The sequence below is a fragment of the Plectropomus leopardus genome, chromosome 3, assembly GCF_008729295.1.
Source record: "Plectropomus leopardus isolate mb chromosome 3, YSFRI_Pleo_2.0, whole genome shotgun sequence".
Classification (NCBI taxonomy): Eukaryota; Metazoa; Chordata; class Actinopteri; order Perciformes; family Serranidae; genus Plectropomus; species Plectropomus leopardus.
Window position 1 is genome coordinate 1,363,781 of NC_056465.1, and position 6,903 is coordinate 1,370,683.

Sequence of the window (6,903 nt, forward strand, 5' to 3'; positions counted from 1 at the left end):
AAACACCTGACGCAGAAGGATACCTAAAATTTCATAAGTATACACAGAAGGTCACTGACAGAGCGGCACCATGTGACAATTTGTGATGAGAACGTGTTGCAGTAACTGGTGGACAAAGGATCTAGATCTTTTCAGCATGACAAAAGGCAGATGCAGACATAACCCAGTTCTTCATTGCTGTTCCAGCCACTTAGAGGCCATCCAAATGAGAAACACTTTGGTTGTCTGATTAGGCCTAACCAGAACCCTGGTGAGCTCAACCTACTGTCAGTGCACACCAAGTATCCTTGGGCAAGATACTGAACCCGAAATTGCTCCAGATGCCGTGTCATCGGAGTGTGACTGTGTGTGAGTGGCTACTTAGTAGCAAGTGGCACCTTGTACGGTAGCCTCGGCCACCAGTGTGTGAATGTGTGTGTGAATGGGTGAATGTAAGAATGTAGTGTGAAAAGCACTTTGAGTGGTCAATAAGACTAGAAAAGCACTATACAGGTACAGTCCTTTTACCATTTATTGTCAGTGGTTTCAACCAAACCATTCTCATTCTGAAGTTGTTAAAAACTGCCGCTTTGTGTGGGATTTTGGCATCAGACAGTGATGCCAAAATTTGGCACTGTCCGTCTCAGTGTATCTGCACATCTCTCATTGTGAAAGCACTGAAATGCATATTTTATCATTTAACATGATGAAATAATTCCTATCATATCTAATATCTATGTATTTATGCATATCTATGTCTATATATATTTGTTTTTAATCTCAGTCCCACATGCAACATCCTGCTGTAAGAAATACTCATAAGGGCAACAGTCATGGATTTATTTGTTGAAAGTAACGCATACAAGGTGTTTTTTTACTCTAGTTTGAACAATGTTATTTTAGGAAATATATTAACGAAAACTTTTTTGGAATTTTATTTTTTAATCATGTAGGTTGTCTTAGTTAAACTGAGGATGGTAAAAATTAAATGGACCTGTATTTGTATAGCATCTTTCTAGCCTTCCATCCACTTAAAACCCTTTTACACTATTTGTCACATTCACATATTCACACACACATTCACACACTGGTGGATGAGGCTAATGTAAAAGGTACCACCTGCTACTCAGTAACCATTCACATGCACTCACACACTGATGGAGCACCTATAGCAGTTTGGGGTTCAGTATCTTGTCAAAGGACATTTCGACGGGTTGACTAGAGGAACAAGGCACCAACAACAAATTTTCCGATTAGCCAACGACCTGTTCTACCTCTGAGCCAAAGTCACACTTTAGAAATATTGATTTGTCAACTCGGGTCTTAGGTCAGTATTGTAGATCAGAACTGAAGCAGGAAGTGGATCTGTAAAGTTGATCGCCTGACTTCACGTTTCCAGAGCTCCGCTATAAACTTGGTAAGTACAATGTCATTATTACTGATGAAGGCCAAAAAGACAAATACAAACTACAAATTGTGAAAAAGCAAAAGCACAAATGATATTAATTCATCATTGCCGTTAGGCGTGGGTTATGCAACATGACACTGAGTTAAATAATTCCTTCATTCCCTTTGTTAAACTCCCCTCCATTAACCCACACACATACAAGCATGCACACAACTCCACACACACAGAAATACATTCTCCAAATACATCTCAGCACTGTGGTGGTGTGTGTGTTGCAGGAATCCCCTGTTGGCTCTCATTCACATCTTAAGCCAGCCGTTAGCTGTGGTCTGGCAGCCAGGCCCTGTGACATTTCTTCCTTGTCAGAGCTGCTGCGCCATAACAAGCTGAGCAGTGGATTTACTGCCAGAATCTCTTTGTAGAGCAGCCAGGCTAATGGAGACGAGGCCAGCACTGGAAAATACCCCAAGTTCTATTGGAAAAGCCTCCTTGGACACGCCTGTGACTCTCCAGGGATCGGAGAAGCCAAAAAGGCGCCCAGCCTGGCTTGTGTTGTGCGCTGGTGCATGTGTAGAATGTACGGCTGAGCTGAGTGAATGAGTGTGTGTGGGGTTACTGAGAGAGGATGTGAGCTTGGGGGAGAAATTAACTTTGTGTCAAACTCCTCTCTCTGTGTTTGGGCCTTGTTCCCCTGGCAACACTGAAAACATGTATCCCTTGTTTTTTTCACCTAAAAAGTCCTCCAGTATTTCTTCAAGCACACACTGGGCAAGAGAACTATGTGTGTGAGTGTGTGTTTCAGTGTGCAACCACTTTATAGTGTGGCAGTCTGTCCTGTGCGTCACGTGCAGGCTGAGCAACGAGCTCATGTGAGGCTGATTTGGCAGTTTTCCTCATGGAATGATGACAGGAATGACGGCGATGAAGATGATGAAATGATGACGGCTTAACAGGGAATGCTCAGTGAAATCACTTAGTGCCTCAGCTGAAGTGATGAGCAGCAGTGGTTAACACCCTTCAGCCATGACGATGTCCTCCACACTCAGTGTCCACAGGATGTCCTGCCTGTGCCCTCCCAGCTCCACCCACCAGAATGCAGGAGACACTCACTCACACTGCAGCCAGTACAACACAGTTTGTGTTGTCTCTTTTAGTCTGTCTTAAATGGATGGACAGACTTTTGCATTGCACTGAAACCAATGTAACAACACATTTGAAATTAACCCTTTGAAACCTGGAACATCAGTTTTTTTGTCCAGCATTCAGACACCTTTCACTTGCATTTAAACCTTTAAAACCAAAGAAAATTGATTTGATTTCTATTTGAAAACTTGGCTAGAAAAGCACTTAGTAACTTGACGAGATGTTCCACAAATTGCAAGAAATTAGGAAAAGTTGACAAGAAAATCAGAATCAGCTTTATTGGCCAAGTGTGCTTACACAAACAAGGAATTTGACTTCAGTTAGCTTTGCTCTCAATGTACGGGAAAGTAAGCATTAAATATAAAAAGAAAATTAAAAAAAACAGATTTAAAAAAACAGAGGTATTTAAAAACAGTGTAAAGGATCATATGGCAAAAACAAGTTAAAAAGAGTGCAAACGTGTATCAATGATTATTCTGACACTCTGTGACTGTTAAGTGTTTATCAGAGTGACAGCCTGGGGGAAGAAACTGTTTTTGTGTCGGGTTGTTTTGGCGTGCAGTGACCTGTAACACTTACCAGACAGGAGGAGTTTAAACAGTTTGTGTCCCGGATGTGTGGGGTCGGATGATGGAGTTCAGTGCCGAGCTGAAGTCCACAACCAGGATTCTAGCGTAAATCCCTGAAGAGTCGAGGTGTTGCAGGATTTGGTGCACTCCCATGCTGACTGCATTATCCACCGACTTGTTTGCTCGATAGGCAAACTGCAGGGGGTCAAGGAGGGGTCCTGTGATGTCCTTCAGGTGGCTCAACACAAGTCTCTCAAAGGATTTCATGACTACAGACATCAGGGTGACCAGCCTGTAGTCATTTACCTGTGACGGAGGGCTTCTTGGGGACTGGGATGATGGTGGAGCGTTTGAAGCAGAGTGGTACTTCACACAACTCTCGGGATTGGTTGGAGATCTGGGTGAAGGTGGGGGTCAGCTGGTCAGCGCAGGCTCTCAGGCTCTCAGACAGGAGGGGGACACACCATCAGGTCCCGGAGCCTTTCTGATCTTCTGTCTTTGACAGAGCTGTCACACATCCTCTTCGCATATCTGTAGTGCAGGAGGGGAATCAGAGGGGAGGGGGTAGCAGGGGGTGCAGATTGTTCTACTGAGTGGGGGGCTGGTGTGAAAGAGTCCTTTTCAAACCTGGAGTAGAATCTGACAGCAGTTTCCCACAGTTAGGGGGGATGGTCTCTTTTATTGGTTGTATTTTGTTATGGTGCAAATTGGTTGTGTTGACTGCTGTTGCAGACTAAATTGCCCCTTGAGGACTTTAATAAAGACTTCTTCTTTTTCTTCTTTCTGTAACTGGTGATGTCCCTCAGGCCTCTCCAAACTGATGCAGGGTCGTTGGTGGAGAAGCTGTTTTGTAGTTTATCAGTGTAGCTCTTCGTAGCCACTCTTATCGCCTTTGTCCGATTGTTTCTGACCTGTTTGTACAGGAGCAGGTCCCCACTTCTGTAGGCCTTCTCCTTGACCTGACGCAACTTAGCTTTACCAGAGGACTTTTTTTTAAAAAAAGAAAGAGAGAAGTTATTTAATGTTAATATTTTTTGAAAAAAGGGAAAATGTATAGAAAACAGTTTTTATTATAAACCTTTTAATCTATATATTTATATATTTTTTGATTGTTTTTTTTAGCATTTTTTTCGTAACTGAGAACTTGTTTTTCCATGTTTCTGTTATAAATCAAGATAAGGTTAAACCTAACAAAATCACTGATATCATGTTGTGACACACTGAAGATTGAGTGGCTGTGGAAACACAGACTCAGAAAAAAAACATGTGCAGTATGTGTCAGAAGTAACTGCTGCATTCGTTGAATGTTTAGCGGGAAAGAAGCCAATTTAATTGCAAATGGTCATACAGTAAGATCTGTCAGAGAAGGCACTGTACTTGAAAGTTTCAGTGAATCAGAGCGATGATGAGGATTCTAAAATGAATGCATAGCCTACACAAACATGAAATCTTAGTTAAATCAACAACATGAAAAACCATAAAGAAGAGCTTGGAGTGGCGGAGGGAGCTAGGGCAATAAGCAGTGTTGGTGTGATCATCAGGATGGATTCCAAGTTGTACCTGCATAAATAGGACTGAATATTACTAGTCACACAGTTGTGAATGAGCCAATCATTGTGAAGCATATTTTGAACAGCTAGTTATAGTTATAATAATAGAGTGCCCTGGGGCTGACCTTTTTCTGTAGGCTAAGCCGGAAGGTAACGTAACTGGTTACCATGTCAGAAAGATTTTGGGTCATGCAGAAAATAAGATGTTTGACAAGCAAATGTTTATGATACTTCCTACCTACCAACACTGGGTTGTGAAAAAGAGGGAGATTTTCTGGGGTATTGGTTGGAATGGCCTACTTGCAATATCCCTATTGTCATATCACCCTACACCACCAATTAATGCTATCATTGAAGGAGGGTCTGGGGGTACTCCCTTGGAAAAAAATGTAATTTAAAAGAAATTTCCTGCAATCTTACATCACTTGCACTAGTCACATTTAGGGTGTAGAGAACAGCGTAACTTCTTCTACTGCAGCCCACCATCTTTCCTAGTTAAAGAATGGGTGAAATCAAAGCAAGGCGGTTGGCACCAGGCCCCCACATCACTAAATCCTCCCCTGATAACAATGAAAACAGCAAAGAGCAGCTGGATGAGAGACGGAGTGATGCATAATTGTATTTATAGAGAATTTCATCTGAAGTCTGACTGAAACTGAGACTAAAACAAAGTCTTCTGTAGAAATCTGTAGAAGTCACTTGATTTCCCACCACTGTTCAGACATTTCGATGCTGTGAGGAAATACTCTGCTGCTGCTCTATCGATCAGCTGTGTGATTTGTTTGCATTAGGCCTACTTATTATTATCAGTAAAATTAATCTCTTGGGCTCAGTTCCTTGGGTTCGGACAGGAATGCGCAGACACCTGGCACACAGTCTGTATACAGGCACGTTTCATGAAAACACAACAGTAACTATTTCTGTGCATTTTAAGTATTAACTCTCTAACCAGCTCCTGCGTGTTGGGTGTTCAGTAAAACACAGGACACACAGTGGTAAGGATTGTGTATCACAGACAGTGTGCATTTCGTTCGTGCATTTTCACCTACAACATAATACAAGGTACAAAGTACAAGGTAAGTTTATTGTTATTTTCTTTAATGTAGTTTAAGAAAAGAAATGAAATTTAAAGGTGATTTAAAGGTCTGGTGGTTCTGCAGCAGATGATAACCTGGTCAGTTCACAGTGCACAGACACATTCCCACCGGGAGGCTGTCTGATACAGTCCAATACAATCCTTATCACAGAGCGGCACCACTGGAACATGTTGAGGTGTCTTGTTCAAGGGAGAGAAGAGCAGTGCTTTTTCACTTCCCCATCTTTATTTTGGAGGATTAAACTGGCAACCATTACCCATTGCCTCCAGGACCATGCACCACCTACACAATTAAGAATAATGATCACTTGTTTTATTTCAACAGAGGAAATGACGTAAAAGCATGACAGTAAGCTATGCTGTCTTAGCTAGCTTTGCTTCCTGTCACAACCTTGCATTGCATTAGTGGCAACCTTCCCATTAATGAACCATGGTAGTGCAGTTTTCTGTCACAGTCTGCCCTGCAGCTGCTGCTGCTACTCCTCCCTTCACCTTGCCACACCTTATTAGCCGCACTCATGCTCATCTGTTGCTCTCACCTAATCAGCTGCAATCATTCCCACCTGTTGCTCGCAGCTGAGTCTCATCACCTAGCCAGTATATGTGCAGCACCAGATCTCTCATTCATTGCCAGATTGTCTTCACAGCATGCACGACTCTCCAGCATTCTTCTTCGGCTTGACTTCCTGGTTTCTACCCTGCTTGCCTTTGACCACATCTCCTTGTCTCTGACCTGGTAAACCCAACAGCCTTCTGCCTCTGACTATGAGTTCAGCCTGTGTGTTCTTACTGGTCTTTGTCTGCCTCTGACTGCGTTTAAAGACTGTTTTACAAGTGCATCAGGCAGCTTGCCCCATTGGTCCAATGGCAACTCCCTTGCAGGTTTGCATCCCGCCTGGACATTACGTAAAATAACCTCCAGATTTAGTACTGCTACTTGGGACACTGGTTACCAACCTAAGCCCAATGTATTATTCGTCCTACTACCTGTAATCCGCTTTGAGTGTGGAATAAGACTATTACCAACTGTAGCAGAGAGGCTGTGTTGCATTTGGTTCCTGCCACGCCCCTTGACACTAACTATGTACCAAGTAGTCATTTTAGGTCCTTCAACACTCATCCTGTTTCACTTATACTGTGACTGACCAGTCCTAATGT